Raw genomic sequence first — 19,248 nt, 5'->3', positions numbered from 1 at the left:
AGCAATCCCGTCCTCCGTCGGACGGGCGGCTGCTGCGCTTTTCCACTCCCGTGCGGCAGCGGGAGCCCCCCGAAGATGCGGCTGCTTGGAGGCCCCATCTAACCGGAGGGCAAGGGGAATAAACGCATCTTTGCATAGAGCCCCTCTTCTCGCCCCTCCACGGGGTGGGGGCGGGGGGTCGTGGGGAAAAGAGAAGAAAACAGAAGACGGGGGGAGAGAGGAGGGAACGATGGTAACGCGCTACGCCTGCAAAAAGAAGCAATCACTGTCTTGTCACAGCCCCCCGACACCGTTACATAACGGCAGCAAGGAGCACAGCGCTGCGCAACCCTTTCCAGTGCGGAGAGAACTCCGGTCCCACCGAGGCACCGCAGACAGAAACAACGACGCCAACGCGCCCGCTCCCTCCCCGTAGGTCTACGTTAACCGAATGCAAATTAATTAGCCAGCGCGCTGGAAAGGGGCGAGAGGACGAGAAACACCAGTGAAGCATGACCGTTCAAAAAAAAAAAAAAAGAAAGAAAAAGAACATAAAAGACGGACTTAGGAAGCTGACCCTGCCTCAAGTCGCTCCGCAAGAAGCGCCCACTTACCACCGGCTCACCGAGGGAGCGACAGCTCCTGCCAGCTCAACCTGACTCTCGCCTAGACTCTGACGCTATCAGCAGTCAACCCCAAGCTGGCGCGGCGGCTCAGCCAGGCTCCTGCCCTCGCGGCAGCGGCATTGGCGAGCGCCCGGCACCGCCTACTCGCCCTCCTCTGCCGCTCGTCCCCATAGGCCAGACGGGCTGTCCAGCTGGCGACCGCTCCCGCCTCCCACGGAGCGTGAGGTAATGAATTAACGTAGGGGCAGCTGCTGCCTTAAATGGATGGTTAGACACTGTGCCGTCTCTCTTCTCCCTGCTCCTTACCCGGTGCTCGGCAGTAGGTGGGCAGGGAGAGGTGGAGATGGGGCCGCGCGGCTGGGAGGAGATGGCTTCCTTACTGTTCCTCTTACTGAGAGCTGGGAGAGATACGGATCAGTTGGGTGGGTATACGCGCACACAAATCTGCATCGGGGGCCTGGGAATGGAGGCCGGGTTCTGCACCTTCTGCCGTTTCTTCCGTCCCAAGGAAAATGCAGAGAGCAGGGGTCAGTGCCAGTCTAGAAACCAAGAGCCTTGCAGGCTTTGTCAGGTTCTGGTTCTGATGGCTGACCAATTGCACCTTAAACTGTGCTTGTTAACAAATAATAAACAAAATAAGTAACTAAAAAAAAAAAGAAAAAAACTGGGCTGGACTGTGCAGTGCAGTAGTGTTCCTCAAAACCTGGTGAGGACACTGGAAGACTACTCCTTATGAAACTTGAGCTGCCCCAAGAAAAGTCCCTCCCTGCAACTGAGAAACAGATGAACAACTGTGCGGTTCTGAATTAGAGACCAGTTTCAAAGGCAAAATGAATGCAATATAGATTAACACAAAACAGTGTGTATAAGTAGCCCAGAGAAGAGAACTCACCCAGTGTTTAATGTACAGCTGATACTATGTCATTTTCAATTGTCCCCAGCCCATACAGTTCAGAATATAATACGGTTTCTTTAATAGAATTTTTCATCACAACCCATGCCAAGAGCAATGTTCTCTTTTAGTAGCATCACTCTTAAAAAACAAACAAACAAACAAAAAAAAACATGCAGAATCAGAATTACCCGAATTTGATTGTGACAGAATTCGGACAAATCACATGAATTTATTTGCATTTCACCATCAGTAATCAACGTGGATTCACCAAGGGGAAATCATGCTTGAACAATCTGGCAGCCTTCTATGATGTCATGACCAGCTGGGTAGATTAGGAGAGAGCAGCAGTGTTACCTGCTTTGACTTTAGCGAGGGTATTGACACTGTCTCCCATAGCATCCTCACAGGTAACCTTAGGAAGTGTAGGATAAATGAGGGGAGAGTAAGTGGACTGGGAACTGGCAGAACTTGAAGGGTCATGATCAGTGGTAAAGAATCTAGTCGGTGGCCTGTAGCTAGCAGTGTTTCCCAGGGATTAGTACTGGGTCAAGTCTTGCTTAACATCTTCACCAATGACCTGTGTGAAGGCATACAGTCCACCCTCAGCGAGGTTGCTGATGAAACAAAGCTGGGAGGAGCAGCTGACACACCAGAAGGCTGTGCTGTTATTCAGTAACACCTGGATAGGCTGAAGAGTTGGGCAGAGAGGAATCTGATGGGATTTAACAAGGGCAAGAGTAGGGTCCTTCACCTGGGAAGGAATAACTGTATGCATCGGTATTGGTTAGGATATGACCTGCTAGAGGTGAGCTCTGTGGAGAAGGTGTCCTGGTAGATAACAGGTTAACCATGAACCAGCAGTGTGCCCTTGTGGCCAAGAAGGTCAATGGTATTCTGGGGTGCATTAAAAAAAGAGTGGACACTGTGTCAAGGGAGGTGATCCTCTCCATCTAGTCTACCCTTTTGAGGCTACATCTGGAGTACTGTATCCAGGTCTAGGTTCCCCAGTTCAAGAAAGGTAGGGAACTACTCAAGAAAGTCCAGCCAAGAGCTACAAAGATGATTAGGGGCCTGGGTCATCTCCCTTATGAGGAAAGGTTGAGAGACCTGAGACTGTTTAGCCTGGAGAAGAGATTGAGATGGGCTCTTATCAGCACTTAGAAGTATCTAAAGGGTGGATGTCAAGTGGATGGGGCCAAGCTGTTTTCAGTGGTGTTCAGCAAAAGGACAAGAGGCAATGGACACTAACTGGAAGACAGGAAGTTCCATCTGAACATGAGGAAAAAAATTCTGTGAGGATGACAGAACACCATAATCAGCTGTCAAGAGTGTCCTTTTCTGAAAATATTCACAACCCACCTGGATGCTTTTCTGTGCATTCTACTCCAAGGAACTTGCTTTCAAAGGGAGGAGTTGGAATAGATAATCTCCAGAGGTCTGTTGTGATTGTGTTTCATGAAAGGAAGAGGGATGATCAAGAAAGGAAACTTTAATAAATCTGTCATGTTCTGCAATACAATACACAAACAGCACTAATAGCCTCATGTTAGAATCATAGAACCACAAGGTTGAAAAGACCATCTAGTCCAACTATCCTCCTATCACCATTACTACCACTAAGCTACTAAACCATATCTCGTAGTTCCTCATCCAGACGCCTCTTGAACACTGCCAGGGAGAGCGACTCCACCACCTCCCTGGGCAGGCCATTCCAGTGCCTGACCACTCTCTGGGAGAAAAAGGTTTTCCTCATGTCTAATCTAATTCTCCCCTGGTACAACTTGTGGCCATTTCCTCGGGTCCTGTTTGTTGCCTGGAAGAGGCCGACCCCCTCCTCATTACAACATACCTTCAGGAAGTTGTAGAGTGCAATAAGGTCTCCCCTGAGCCTCCTCTTCTCCTTACTAAACAATCCCAGCTCCCTCAGCTGCTCCTCATATGACTTGTGCTCCAGATCCCTCACCAGTTTTGTTGCCCTTCTCTGGACACATTTCAGGGCCTCAATGTCTGTCTTGTAGTCAGGGGCCCAAAACTGAACACAATACTCGAGATGCGGCCTCACCACTGCTGAGTACAGGGGGATGATTACCTCTCTGCTCCTGCTGGCCACACTATTTCAAATGCAGGCCAGGATGTCATTGGTCCTCTTGGCCACCCGGGCACACTGTCAGCTCATGTTCAGCGAAGCATCAACCAACAATCCCTAGGTCCCTTTTCTCTTCACAGTCATCCAGCCACTCAGCCCCCAGCCTATAGCGCTGCATGGGGTTATTGTGGCCAAAGTGCAGGACCCGGCACTTGGCATTGTTGAACCTCATCCCATTCACCTCAACCCAGCGATCCAGATTATCTAGATCCCTCTGAAGGGCCTCCCTACCCTCAGGCAGATCAACACTATCTCCCAACTTGGTGTCATCTATAAACTTACTGAGGGTACTCTCAATCCCCTCATCTAGGTCATCAACAAAGATATTAAACAAGATGGGCCCCAGTACCAACCCCTGGGGGACACCACTTGTAACGAGTCGCCAGCTGGACTTAACTTCATTAACTACTACCTGTTGGGCATGGCCCTCTAGCCAGTTCCTTACCAAGAGAAGAGTATACCTGTCCAGACCACGGGCAGCCAGTTTCCCCAGGAGAATACTGTGAGAGACCGTGTCAAAGGCTTTGCTGAAGTCTAGGTAGACTACGTCAACAGCCTTTCCCTCATCTACCAGTCTGATCACACAGTTATAGAAGGAGATGAGGTTGGTCAAGCACAACCTGCCTTTCATGAATCCGTGCTGGCTGGGCTTGATCCCCTGGATGCCTCACATGTGCTGTGTGATCTCACCAAAGATGATTTGCTCCATAACTTTCCCTGGTACCGAGGTCAGTCTGACAGGCCTATAGTTCCCCAGATCCTCCTTACAGCCCTTCTTGCAGATGGGAGTCACTTGTGACAAGTCACTTGTTTCCCTCTAGCTGATCAGGATCAACATTTATTAGTAGGAAAAAGGAGGGCTACTCCAAAAGCAATGCCTCCTATTTTATTACATTGGCTTACAATGTTTGAAATGAGTGTTGGCAGTATGACCAGTATTGTCAGTGCTATTAAAAATATGTTAACAACAATAGGAACAATAGGAGGACTGGAGATAAAATTGCTCCATTACCTTATGAAGACGATCAGCTCACACATAGAGATGCAGACAATGCAGAGACACTTCACGCCTACTTTACATCTGTCTTCAACATTGATGATGAACTTTGAGACCCGTGGAGTGCTGAGCTGGAGGACTTTAGGTGTGGAAATAATGAACTCCCAGCCAGCTCCAAACTTGTGCAAGATTTATTCCATCTGGATGCATATAAGTCTATGGGGCCTGATGGGATTCATCCCAGGGTTCTCAAGAGAGCTGGCCTATGTCATCACAAGGCCTCTAACTATTTTTTAATGGATTGAGAATCAGGAAAGGCCCCAGTCAACTGGAGGATGACAAACATAGCCCCAGTTTTCAAGAAGAGCAATAAAAAGACCTTGATAATTACAGGCCTATCAGTCTCACCACAGTGCCTGATAAAGTTACTGAGATTATTCTGGGACTTACTGAAAAAGACCTGAAAGACAATGCAGTGATTGGTCACAGCCAACCCAATCAAGTTCATGAGGAGAAAGTTCTATTTAACAAACTTAATCTATTTTTGTGACAAGAGTTACCCACCTATTTGACCAAGGGAAGCTGGCTGATGTAATTTTTTTTTTATTTCAGCAAAGTTTTCAGTATTATTACTCACAGTGTCCATCTGGACAAAATGTCTGGCATACAGCTAGACAAAAGCATAACACAACAGGTAAACAATTGGCCTATGAGTCAGGCTCAGAATGTTATAGTAAATGGTGTTATATCAGACTGGCAGCCTGTCTGTAGTGGAGTTCCTTTTTATGGCCGGTTCTCTTTAATGTTTCAGTCAATGACTTGAATGCAGGACTTGAAGTGGTACACTAAATAAATTTGTGGATAACTCCAAGCTGGGAGGAGCCAATGACTTCCTCAATGACAGAAAGGCTTTCCAGTGAGATCTTGGCAAATTTGAGAGCTGGGCTGTCAGTAACCACATGAAATTTAACAGGAGCAAGTGCCAGATTCTGCACTTCGGGTTGGACAACCCTGGTTATATGTACAGATCAGGAGACAAGAGGCTAGAGGGCAGCCCTACAGAAAGGGATCTCAGGGTTCTGGTTGACAGCAGGTTGAATATAAGTCAACAGTGTGTCCTAACAGTCAAAAGGACCAATTGCCCTGGGGTGCATCAGGCCCAAGCATTGCTTGCTGGTTGAGGGAAGAGGACACCTGCTTGGTGCAAACTCACCTCAATGACTTTTTGCAGTTTGGGGCACCACAATCTAAGGCAGACATAAAACTATCAGAGAGCATTCAAATGAGTATTACAAAAATTGTGAAGGGTCTAGGAGACAAGGTATTAGAAGCAACTGAGATTATTTGATTTGTCCAACCCAGAGAAGAAGAGGCTAAGGGGAGACCTCATGGCAGCCTGTGGGTTCCTCATGAGAGAAGCAGAGGGAAAGGCACTTATCTTTTCTCTCATGAAAGTGACAGGACCTGAGGGAGTGGCATGGAGCTGCAGCAGAGAGACTCAAGACTTGGATATTAGAAAAGGGTTCTTTACCGAGAGGGTGGCCAGGCGTTGGAGCACACTCCCCAGAGCAGTGGTCACAGCATCAAGCCTGCTTGAGTTCAAGAAGTGTTGGGACAGCGCTCCCAGAAATATGGTTTGAATTTTGGTTGGTCCTGTGTGGAGCCAAGACTTGGACTCAATGGCCCTCAGATGTCTCTTCTAAGTCAGTATGTTCGATACTTTTGTGATACCTCAGGGCAAGCACATTCTGCCAGCCTAATCCTTAATGACCTCCCTTCTTCTCTTCAGTTCACAGTCAGACAGGATGAGGATAAGTAAAATGATTAATTATATATTTCTTTATTCAACTGACACTTTTTTTTTTTTTTGTTCAAGATACTTATTTTCTACACCTGCTAAACTAATTTTAGGAGAGCATAGTATAAAATCACAAAATTTCATTTAGGGCTATCACACTACCTTCATAAAATATTATAACTTTGAGTTCATTCTATTTCTTTGTTAAAATTAACACCTCCTATACTTCAAAGCAGGAGATTGGACATTCCTTTGTTGTCTGCATTTACTTTCTTAAACTCAAGAAAGCTACCATCAATTATATTTGTTTGTTGTACTTTTATGGAAAAAATAAAATGTGAATGCCATGTTCATATATTTTGTGGATTTCTGCAGCGGTATCTACTTTTCCTTTACATGAGAAAGTTACAATGTTATAGGAAATACCCTCAAGTTCCCAGAAACCTTCTCTCATCCCTGCGCAAGGAATGTCTTTTCTCAATCCCCAAAATCATCTATTCAGTTTTACACAAATAAATCAATATTGTTTTGCCATAGAAAATGGCCTTTCAGAAACTCCTAGGAGTAGTCTAGCTCTCAGGAGAGATTGATTCTATGATTTTATGATTCTTGATTGGTTCAATCTCATCCGGAAGTCTGCTCCTTCACAAGAAAAAAAGACCATGACCTTGAGATCTCACTGTTATCCTAAGATTAGCTGCATTTCCCAAGAGGTTAGTACAGCTGTGTTTGTAGGCTGTAGCTGTGGCTGGAAGATACCATGCTCTTTTTTATCACAGACTACTGTGATAGTTCATCTGTGACATGATCTGATGATTCATCTGCTTGATCTAGCATTTTAAGTTCTCTTTTCCTCTTCTAAATAACTATTTGAAAACATTATTGATCAAATAGTATTTTCTCACACACACTCTGATGTTCCAAAGCCAGTCTAGCAGGAGCATATTTCTTTAAGACCTAGGAGTGGAGCAGAGCAAGGACATGGGCTATACACTGGCTCCCACAGGGCTCTCACAGTGCAAAGTTCCGGAACACTCCTTTATACAAGCTTCAGTTGAAGAATGAACTTTGTTGCCTTTGGGCTGATGGCTACAGATGAGGGGAAATCTGATCCTACAGTTTTCCCTTCTCAGAGCTTCACAGTAAGAAAAGTACAGATTTCATGCTGAATTCCAGAATATTACTCAATTTAATTAACACTAGAAGTACACAGACCAATTCAAAATAAAATGGTACATTTCCCCACTTCATTCTGTCCATCAGCCAATGTGCATATCTACCTTCTACAGCTGAGAGATTGTTTATTAATTGCTGTACTTCTTGCTTGTTATTTCTATACTGTTTAACCTATTATCTACCATTCTTTGGTTTGTTTGTTTGGTTGGTTTTTTTGTTATTTTATATATGTTTTTCCTTCTGCTCTTTTCTCAGTTTTCTGCTGGACAGAGTATTCTCTCCTGTTTAGGCAGATTCTTTACGAATACATAAAGCCAGTTCAACCACAGTAGGATAATTTTATCGCCAGCATTAGGTCCTAGACCGAGCGAGATGAGATGCAGCACTGACAAAATGATAGATTCTGTAAACACTGGGCAATTTGTGAACCAATAGTTACATTATATCTTGTACCAGAACTAACAAACAGTAAATAAAAAGATTCTAAAAGTCATGAGGCCTTAGTGGGAAAACAATTTATTATAATAACATCAGGACTGTGTTATTATAATAAAAGGTCACTTTAATTTGCTTGTTACTTTCAAACTTTGTATATTTTAGTCAGGATATTTGTGTGAATGAAAGAGTATTATATTGGTTGAAACTTCCAATTAGGTTTTAGTCAACTTTCAGTCAACATTTAGCCAATTTTTATTCAACTTAGTAAGCATGTATTCAATTCCATTGGTTTTTGTTGTTGTTGTTGTTTTGGAAACTGTCGTGGTTTTATGATTTTTGTTATCAGTATTCCACATCATAACAACATGTGGAGCATGTTTCAGTTCTGTGGATTGCTGATTTTCTAGGTACCCGGTTCTCAGAAGAGAAGAACTACTTACCCCAGTTTCCCTTTTCCAGTCAGAGGGAAAGACAAAAACTGTTTGTTTGCAAGCCACTAGACATCCCTTCTACCCTTTCTGCTCATCTGCGGTGTGTGCTCCCTAGCTGTCTCACCATCAGCATTAGAGTAAGGCCTTTGGTTTTGAACACTCTCTCTCTGTTTATTTGGTTTATTATCTTCAATTCCAATTAACTTGTATTTCTGCTATTATAATTAGTAAATTAACTTTCCTCCTCATATCATTGTCGCCATTTTTGTTTTTGTTTTGGTTTGGTTTGGTTTGGTTTTAATCTATTATTCTCCTTCTCCCTTTTTGTTCCTTCCCATCCCTCTCCCCTCCCCTCCTCTTTTTGGGCCAGTGGGCCTGTGGGCCTGCTGTCTCCCTGTCACAGACACAGATAGATCTAGAGATAGCTCCGAGACAGTACCTTTTTTTAAAACCACTTCTTGGAATACTTACAGGAACTAACAGTCAGTCAAGTCTACTTGAGAATTCTTTCATCTGGTGAAAATCAAGCTCAATTTTCCAAGTTACATGAACAAAATGTTATTATCTGCATGTGTGTACGACACACATTTTGACAATATGACCTCCTATGTTACACAGAGTTAGTTCCTTTGCAACCGTGTGTTCAGTCTCAGCCATTTATAGGAGGGCTAAAGTAGCCACCTGCAAGACTCCTGATGGCAGTACAAATACATTTTTGATATATAATATTCCAAGGAGTATTTATTTGTATAATAAATGTGGTAGCATTTATTATAATAGGCAAGCATGAAGGGTCATTCTCTCTACATTCTCAAATCTTTCGAGGAGTGGTAGGGAAGTCAAAATGAAGGATAAAAAGCTTACCAAGATTGCCCAGACAATAGAAGAGGCCCTGCAGGTACCCGCAGTGTTTTGCTGCTAAAATCTGAGAAGGTGGGACTTTTTAATACAGTTAGCTTAGATTATTTGGGGTTAGCAGATATGAGAATATATGAAGCCTTTTTTATACCTACTGGTTTGTGCATCTCAGATGTCACTCACGGCCCCAGCACTAAATACCCCAGTTTGCTTTGTGTAAAAGCAAGGCTACTTTTAACTGATAAAAGACTACTCTTAACAACTGTTCACTGATTAGGAAATGAAATGAATAAAAATGTAGATTTGTGATATAACTAGGTGATTGTAACTCAAGCAATTACCATGTCATCTCCATTCCTGGCCTATACTTTCCTTCTTTAGTTGCTTTATGACAAACCAAACCGTAGACCTCAATCCATCATCATGAATATACACTGGTACTGCATGTGACCTATTGTAATCCAGCCTAGAACAGAAGTGTGATGTTCTAGCCCCACTAACATTAGGTTTTTAACCATTAACTTAAAAGGAGTCAGCATTCAGTTTGCCATTTCCTTGCTTCCTCATGTGCATTTACTAAACAAAGTTAGACACAAACAGGTTTTAAAAAAATATCCCAATTCTGTCCTGTACTGCTTAGGGAGCATGTGTTCATACATGACAAGAAGCAAAGAGCCATGTACAATAAAGTTTATCACATTGTATGTTTATATTTTTATAATGTTTATAACGTCATATTTTGCCACTTATGTTTATTCTTTGGAAGTATTTTAAAAGCTGAACCTTACTCTTCAGTTAAGCTTTCTTACATTGCAAACAAAAGCCAGGCAATTAGAAAATACAGTGCAAACAGCCAACTAGAATAAAAATCATAGCAAGCAAAATCTCAGAGCAGCAATTTGTAAACAGGATCTGGGATGCTCTTGGTTGGTTGAAGAATTCCAGCAAAAGAATAATGCACCTTTTAATGAAGGCAGTGGCAGACTGAATGGCACTTGTTTTAAGGTTTTGAAAACTACGCTGTTTGGAAACTATGGGCATGACTTCAGAAAGGAAAAACTAAAATAAGATTAAATGCCTTGTATGCACTGCAACAATCCACTGTAACAACAAAAAAGTGTTTGCTTATGTTTAAAAATAAAGGTTTAGTTAAGATAAAATTTAAAGACATTTATTTTTCTGGTCAATAGTGAATCCCTTTTGCTTCCCAGTGGAAGGAAAGATGGTTCTTTTCACACTGAAAGGCAGAGACATACTCAAATTTTGCAGAAGCTGACCAAGATATCTTTGGCTCCAGGCATTTAGATCAGACTAACACCACTGTTTCTCTACTTTATCAGAATGTAAGAATGGAATGTCTCTAACAGTCTATTTCATACTCTTACATGTCAAAGTGCTGGTAAAGGTAGTTTAATTTGTTTCAGACCATTAGTGGAAAGATCTGAGACATGGAAACATGCTCAGCTTCCTCTGCTCTAAATATTGAAAAGTCCCATCATGAAAAAGAGCAGATAGGTGTAACGAAGAAACAGAATTTGGCCTTATTCACCCCCATTGTGAACAACTAGAAGACACTCAAAGCCTCAAGTATGAGGAAAAGCTCAGAGATGTGGAATGTTCTGCCTAGAGGAGAGAAGGCTCAGGAAGAATCTTACTGATGTCTGTACTCGAAAGGAGGGTGCAAAGAAGCCAGCATCTTTTCAGTTGTGCCTGAGGGAGTGGCCAAGATGACTTGCAGAGGATCTGCCATAGAAGTCATGTCCGATGAACAGCTACACACGGTTTGCGTTTTTGTATTACCAGTCCCCAGCATGGGATTGGGCTTTTCCTAGAATAGTCTCAGATTACAGTCAAATGATCACTAAAATCACATCAATTAAATTTCCCAGAGCAAACAGTTAGACAGCTTTGGGCTTTTAGGTTGGATACAAAGCCCATTTATGAGAAGAACAATAACTAGTGTTCTGAATACATCACATATATGCAGAGAGATAATATTTGATGAGATGTAAAACAAATAAACAAAAAATAACCCCTTCATTACTAAATTACATACCAAAACAAAATGTTTCAATATTGGAAATTTATTTGATATGCTCTCCAGCAATTTTATTACAGCAGCACCACAGAACAGTTTTCTGTATAATAAAGCACTATCTTCCATGGCCACCACTCTGATAAAACTTTGTGTGCTTTTTCTGACAGTCAGAAGAAAAGATAGGCTATACTGATTGGTGTAGATCCATATTTGGGATTTTAGTAAATCTGAGTTTAATAAGATATCATAGAATCATAGAAAGTTTGGGGGTGGAAGGGAGCTTAAAGGTCATCTTGTTCCAACATCGCTGCCATGAGTGGAAAAACTTCCACTAGACCAGGTTGCTCAAAGCCCCACCCAACCTGGCCATGAACACTTCCAGACATGGGACATTCAAAACATTTCTGGGAAGCAAATTCCATTGCCTCATCCCCCTGATAGTAAGAGAAGAGAACCTTATCTTCTCAAGCCTGAACAACCCCAACTTTCTCGGCCTATTTTCATAGGAGACGTGCTCCAACCATCTAATCATACTCATGGCCCTCCTTTGGGTTCACTCCAGCAGGTCCATGTCTTTCTTATGCTGGTGGCCCCGAAGCCAAACAGAGTATTCTAGGCAGGGTCTCATGTGAGGGAGTAGAAGGGGAAAATATCTCCCTTGACCTGCTGGTCACATTTATTTTGATACGGTCCAAGATACTCTTGGCTGATTTTCTCCTACAGTGGGAAGTATTTCACTGTCCCAGTCCCTGCCTTTGGATTCTGAGACTTAGCATGCCCAAATTTCTTGATACCATCAAACCAGACAGTGGTTCTTCTGGGCTAAAATGCAGCTCTGCAGCACTGGTCATTTACATTTCAAATTTATTCTCATACTGAAATATAGTTATGTTCCTCATACAGTGAATGTTTGACTGAATGCTGAGTTAATGTTTGAAGCTCATTTGCAGCCATTTTATGTTTCTCTAAAAGAGGAGACTGATTATTTACTGATAGTTGTGAAAGATGGAGACTGCACCTGTTCATTAAAAAGCCTTCAAGTCCCTAATGAAATTGGAACCATATTGTTTAGTCCTTCCTATCTGGGTCACATTATGGCTCCAGTTTTAACTTTTATTTTCAAATAGTTTTTGTTCCATAAGCAAATTAAATAGAGATATGACTAATGGTCAATAGCTCTCTCTAATTGAAATATGTCTCATATATGTCAGATTCACAACTAAAAAGTTTATTAACAGTTTCCAACTAGCTGAATAAACCAATCAGTTGAAGAAAGTAGCTTCTGGAAAAGAAAGCAGGTGACCAGTTTCATCTTATTTTTTCATTTCTGCTCTCATGCTTAGGCATAAGCAGAAAAAGTATAGCAGGAAGACATAAGAGACAAATGATTCTCAAGAACCAGACCACTTTCCAGACCACTAACTACTCAATCAAAGCAAGAATAACCCTGAGATTGCTTGATCACAAATCTGCAATACTGGGCCAATATACATTATGGAGCCCAGAACAGAGGAGCTGTAGCAAGGCTGCTGATAGCTGTCATAATCTCCTTTGTAAGATAGCTAATTTAGAAGAAGGCTAATTTATTAATAAAAATTATTTATCTTAATGCCAATGCATTAATGCAGTGAAAAAAATAGAATGTTTTACACTAAAGATTTTTTTAAAAAATTGAATGTCTTATCTAGCTTATTTCAAAAAGGATGTGTATTTCTCAGCTTTATAAAAATTGCATGCTTGGTAATTCAAGATTACAAGTACTGTGCATGTCACTGTACAGTAAATCCACAGCTAGTGGATTTACAACCCAAACTAACAGCAGTAAGATTTCTTCATGCATTTAATGTCCTTTGAGCTATTCTGGTCTTGACTGTTGGCAGAAAAACAAAGATCAGTTTGTAGAATGCAGCAGACATCTATCTTAGAACAAAGCCAACAGCTAGACTGATGAAGTCATGAGAGAATTGATTCAGATCATAAGTAAACAACGTTTACTGTTGAAAACATGTGACCAGAGTTAATAGTAAAAGTCCAAAGAGCACGCTGCACTTGTGTTACCTTTTTTCTTTTTGTTGTCTTTGCTGTTCTGCATTGTTCTTGTTTCATGCGTAGAGCAAAAAACATTTTTCTCCTTCCTTCCTTCCTTCCTTCCTTCCTGCCTTCCTGCCTTCCTCCCTTCCTCCCTTCCTCACTCCCTCTCTCCCTTCCTTCCTTCCTTTCTCCCTCACTCCCTCTCTCCCTCCCTCCCTCCCTCCCTCCATCCATCCATCCATCCATCTATCCATCTATCCATCCATCCTTCTCTCTTTCTCTGTTTCTTCCTTTGATGGAATACATTTTGGCATTGGCTAATCAGTACTGAATAAATGTTTGAGTTACCTGGCAAAAGACCGGCTTCTATAATCTACAAGCACAGATGAAGGCAAAGAGATATATGCTCTAGTGGTGACTATGTGATTAAAATCAATGTTTTTCTTTTAAGGCAAGTAGACAGACTTGTACTGGAAAGTAAATCTTCCCTTTCCTACACATACATTGTGCCTGCACCAGCAAGGTATCACTCTGAAGGACATGTTAATCAGAGTCAATAAAACAAAGTAAGGCAAGTTTTCTTGTCCGCTCCTCCAGTGGGTGATTCATGGTTTAACAGTTCATTAATGAAATGATGGTTACATAGGCTGCATAAGATTGTTCTTTTCCAAACATTAGTTTTCAGAGCCAGTTCTAATCAGATAAATGATGAGGGTACAATCCTTATCTCTGTTGACAAAAACAACAAAGATATGCAAATTGTAACTATGGGACAGGGTTATACTCTGTGATATTAAGTATCCTAGCAACTGACACCTACAAATAATAGATGGAAAATATATTTTTAATTATTATCATTTTTACTCTGAGAAGACTGCATTCATTTACAGGGATTTCTCTCACTGTAAAAGGGTCTCACTAAAAAGCTCTTAAGTCAAATATTTCACATATAGATGGACAACTTGGTCTTGGAGAGCTGCCCTGGAATGATGCAACAAAACACAAGGTCTAATCTCTTTTGGATAAGGTATGATGTCAACAGTAGCTATATTAACAAAGAAGTCAATGACTGGTAAACAAAACCCAAACAACTGAATGAGTGAAGGTACACCATCAGGAGATTGATGCAAGAGACTTTTACGAAGTAGGAAAGAAAGACAGAAAGACAGAGAAAGAAAAGAAGAAGGGAAGAGAGGAAGGAAGGAAGTAACAAAGGAAAGAACACAGGAAAGATGTAAGGAAAAAAAGAAAGAAATCTTGACTGTTTCATGTTGGAAACACACCCAGCAGCAACAGTCAGTTATCTCTACGCTTTTAAATCATCTTAGAGAAAGCATCATTCTCTTCACATAGATCCCACAACAACCTACTTCCAGGCACTACTAATTCCAACCACTCATCAGAAATGGTGGTCATGTTATTGAAAGGAAACAAGTAAGCCACACCATTGAAAGAAGATATGTATTGAGCTTGCTTTGGTATGAAGAAGAGTTCAATGGAATATACTAGTGCAAACATTATTAACCTGGAGCATTAATCACTAAAACTAGAACTCACAGTAGAAAGTGCTGCCACTTCAAATGAAAACAAGAGTATTTAAACATTCATGTAGGTAAATGTTATCAGTACGCTTAGAGATAAGGTGATTTTACATTCTTTGGTTGATAAAATAAATCCTGTAGTACACAGAAGGTGTGCTAGTTTTGTGGATGAATCACCTGCACATCTCTGTGCAGAAACAAAATAAATATCTCGCCCCTGTGTATATATTGGCTCTTTGAACACTGAGTTAAAAATCCAAGATTTTGGGGCAACAGTCAGACAAGTATCTGAGATAACATCTTGAATGTACAAATATTCCCAGCATCATTTTGGGAGGGACAGTATTTGTGTAAACAAGAGAAAATGAGTAGAAAGAAACAGCAAAGCAGGCTAGGGATGGAGAAACACATAATGATCTTAGTAGGTCACAATACAGAGCAAAATAAACAGTTAATTAGTTAATTAAAAGCAAAACAACAAAAAACAAGTAATAAAAAAAACCCACAACCCTTTTTCTTTATTTTCTGATCTTGCTTGGGCAGCTATTGAAAAAAATTGTTGGCTTCTGTCCTGGTTTCAGCTGGGACAGGTTTGATTTTCCTCATAGCGCCTCATGTGATGCTTTCTATTGGCTTTAGGAAAAAAAAAAAACGTTGATAACACATCAGTGTTTTAGTTGTTGCTGTGCAGTGCTGTACAGAGCCAAGGACATTTCATGCTTTCATCTTCTCGTACTGTCCTGCCGGCAATGGGTCTGGGGGGGCACAAGTTGCTGGAAGAGGACAGAACCAGGGCAGCTGACCTAAACTGGCCAAAAAGATTTGCTGTATCATATAATATCATGTGAAAGAATTATAAACCTGGGGTGTTGGCTGGGGTGGCAGCTGCTGCTTGAGAACTGTCTGGGCATCAGTTGGCAGGTGGTCAGCAATTGCCTTGTGCATCACTTGCTGGTGTGCCAGAAGGAAGTTTGCCAGGGAGATAGCCCCAGAAAAGTGGTTGACCCCCTGTCCTGTCACAGTCAGACAGACCTGACTGATGAGGAGGGTTGGAAGAGCGTCCCTATTCAGCATCACAGGAGCCCCCCTGCCTGTCTACCTTACTTCCCCAGCTCCCACTAAGCAACAGGTTTGAGATGCATTGAGATACTATAAGCAGATAAATATCCTTTTATGTTTTTCCTTCTTATTCTCATATAAACAAGCCCCCAAACTTGTTTCCATCAACTTGCATTTCCATCTATTATCATATTCGTTTTGTAACAAAAAGAACACATCAAAATATGGAATTTCAGCCTGCTTATTTACACAGTGACTTAATAACATTAATCTCAATATTGTATTATGCCCCCTCTTTTAAATGAGGAGGGAGAACTGGCTACAATAGGCATGGAAAAGTCTGAGGAACTCAACAAGTTCTTGGCCTCAGTCTTCATTGGCCATCAGGCTTCCCACACCTCTCATATTCCCGAACCTTTAAGTTGAGTGGAACAAAATCCCCCTCACTGAAAGCAGAGAAAGTTGGAAACCCAACAACCTCATGAGGCTGAATGTGTACAAGCCTATGGAGCCAGATGACATGCATCCCAAGGTCTTAAAGGAAATGGCTGATGTGGTTGCCAAGATGCTCTCCATCATTTATGAAAACTCATGGCTGTCAGGCTGAGTCCACAGTGACTGGAAGAAAGAAAACATCACTCCCATTTTCAAGAAAGGAGAGAGGAAGATGCAGGAAACCTCAGCCTAGTGAGCTTCGTGTCTGTGCCTGGAAGATCATGGAGCAGAACCTCCTAGAAAACATTTTAAGGCACATGAAGGATGAGCCAGCACAACTTAATCAAGGGAAAATCACGCCTGACCAATGTGGTGGCCTTCTGTGATGGAGTGACAGCATCAGTGGACCAAGAAAAGGCAACTAATATGGTCTACCTTCTGCAAGGCCTTTGAAATGGTCCCACACCACATCCTTATCTCTAAATCGGAGATATGGATTTGAAGGCTGAACTATTCAGTGGATAAATAATTGGTCGGACAGTTTCAGCCAGAGTGTGTTGGTCAACAGATCAGGTGGAGGCTGGTGACAAGTTGTGTCCCTGTGGGGTCCATCCTGGGGCCAGTGCTCTTCAACATCTTTATCAGTGGGATTGAGTTCACCCTCAGCAAGTTTGCTGATGACACCAAGCTGAGTGTTGCAATTCATAAAACAGAAGGAAGGAATGCCACGCAGAAGGACCTGGCCTGGCTTGAAATGTGGGCCCACATGAATCTAATGAGGTTCAACAAAGCCAGGGTCAGGGCAATCCCAAGGTAGACCTAATTGTGGCCTCCCAGTACTTGAGGGGAGCTTATAAACAGAAGGGAGACCAAATTTTTACATGGGCAGATGAGGATAGGACAAGAAGGAATGGCTTTAAATTAAAAGAGGGGAGATTTAAGTTAGATGTTAGGAAGAAATTCTTTACTCAGGGTGGTGAAGTACTACAAAGAGGTTGACCAGAGAAGCTATGGATGACCCACTGGGCAGGCATTCAGGGCCAGGTTCAATGGGACCCTGGGCAACTTGATCTAATCTTTGATTTAGTGGTTGGCAACTCTGCCCATTGCAGTGGGAACCAGATGATCTTTAAGGTCCCTTTCAACCTAAGCCATTCTGCTATTCTATGATTGCCTTTGAAGCTGAAGTTTTCTTGGGATTTTCCCCCATATTATTCAAAACTGAAAGCATATCTGTTCATTTCACATCTGTCATAAAAATAAATAAAAATAATTCTCAGTTTATCATAAAAAATGTTAACATTTAAAAAAGTGATGAACTATGGTGTCAGTTCTACTATTTCCTCATTTAATTGCTTCAGAACTATCCTGAGATTTCTTAATGGCACAGGCAAAGCTGAATGCTGTTCTTATAAGCATAAAGGGGTAGGTCTAAATTACTTGTGCAACAGCAAGCGGAGATGGCCTAGTATGAGGCAAAGATGGAAGTAAGATCTGTAAAAGTTGACTTAGTTTTCTTGCTGCTTTTTGGGAGAGAACTAAAAAAGGAGTGCGCTAACAACCAGCTTCTTCTCCACCCTTCCCTAACCATAATATGTTTCTATGATCCTGACCTCAACTGTTCACTTAAGTGCAGGCGAATTCAGATTTCAGGAGTCCAGGAATCTTTTTGCTAGTAACAATTAGCTAAAGTATAACCACAGTCTTGCTGCCAACTCCTGTCAGCACTCAGGTTTGCAGAATCCTAGAACAGCTTCTGAATGACTCACTTCATAATTCTCATTTTTTTTATACATCATTAAGATTGAGTACCTTGTGGAATGCTTTCATTAGTTGCAGTTGTTGATGTAGCTTTCAAAGCCTCCTAGAGTTTTTTGTTTTGTTTTGTTTTTAAAAAAGAACATACTGCAGGAAGAACAGCAGGCTCATCCAAAGAGGAGAAATTAAAATAAGGTAAGTAGTTTTCATCAGCCATTGCTGGGAAAAGATATTACTCAAGGGAGTACAATGCAATTTTGTCTGAGTAATCTGCTGATGAATAGTATGACTGCTTCTTCCCTGTTTAACATGACTGACTAGTTTAAATGTGTCAAAAACATTGCCCCGTTAATTTCTTCCACTGTAAAACTGGAAGTAGATTTGGTGAGTGAATATTTGAATATGTTTCCTCCAAATACACTTACTTGTTATTTCACCATTTGACAAGAAGCTGAAGCATTCAGGCACTAAAATAAGAAAATGTTGCTGATCTTCGAAGTCATTACAAAATGACCTCTGATCTGAAACAAGTGTAACTGACAAGGCCAGCCCCACAACGGAAGACAGCTCACAGGAAAACAGCAAAAAGTTAATTTTCCCAGGGAATAATGTAAAGAGTGACCACCAATTCTTGTAAAGTAAGCTGGATTGAACACAATGGGGACTGGAATGTAACCTTTGTTTTAGGTACTCAGCTGCATAAGTAAGAAACTAGGTTTAATAAATAGCCTTCCTTGAGATAATTAATGAAGACCAATGTCTTCCTGAACTAAGTAGACAAGCAGGGATATCTGGCTCAGACTAAAATAAACATAAAAACCAAGCAACCAACAAAATGAAAAGAGCGGTGGGCTTGAACTGGCTTCAGCTTATACATTCCTTTCCAGCTACTAGGGATGACGCGTGTCATGAGAAGGAAGTACTGATACAGGCTGGTTTGTTTAGCAATAGGGATTAGTATCAGTATATTATTTTAAGGACCAATATATTAGCAAAAGGAATCAATGACTGCTAAATCTAAAATTTCAATTTCAACTTTGCT

General features: G+C 41.6%; 1 protein-coding gene across 8 annotated transcripts in view; it reads right to left on the bottom strand.

Moving 5' to 3' along the window:
* Positions 1 to 654, bottom strand: part of TPPP (tubulin polymerization promoting protein) — a 58,645-nt gene extending 57,991 nt beyond the window's left edge. For 4 of the 8 annotated variants that reach the window (XR_006938605.1, XM_046938099.1, XM_418894.8 and 1 more), the window contains exon 1: positions 594 to 654. The gene's annotated coding sequence lies outside the window, so the exon portion shown is untranslated. Of the gene's footprint in view, positions 1 to 556 lie in introns of all 8 variants that reach the window. The other 4 variants (XM_046938100.1, XM_046938102.1, XM_015275922.4 and 1 more) reach the window with 2 other exon arrangements.
* Between the last annotated feature and the right edge of the window lie 18,594 nt (positions 655 to 19,248).

This window comes from Gallus gallus, chromosome 2 (assembly GCF_016699485.2).
Source record: "Gallus gallus isolate bGalGal1 chromosome 2, bGalGal1.mat.broiler.GRCg7b, whole genome shotgun sequence".
NCBI classification, from domain to species: domain Eukaryota; kingdom Metazoa; phylum Chordata; class Aves; order Galliformes; family Phasianidae; genus Gallus; species Gallus gallus.
The sequence above is the reverse complement of the archived record's forward strand: the minus strand, read 5'-3'. Positions and strand labels throughout refer to the sequence as shown.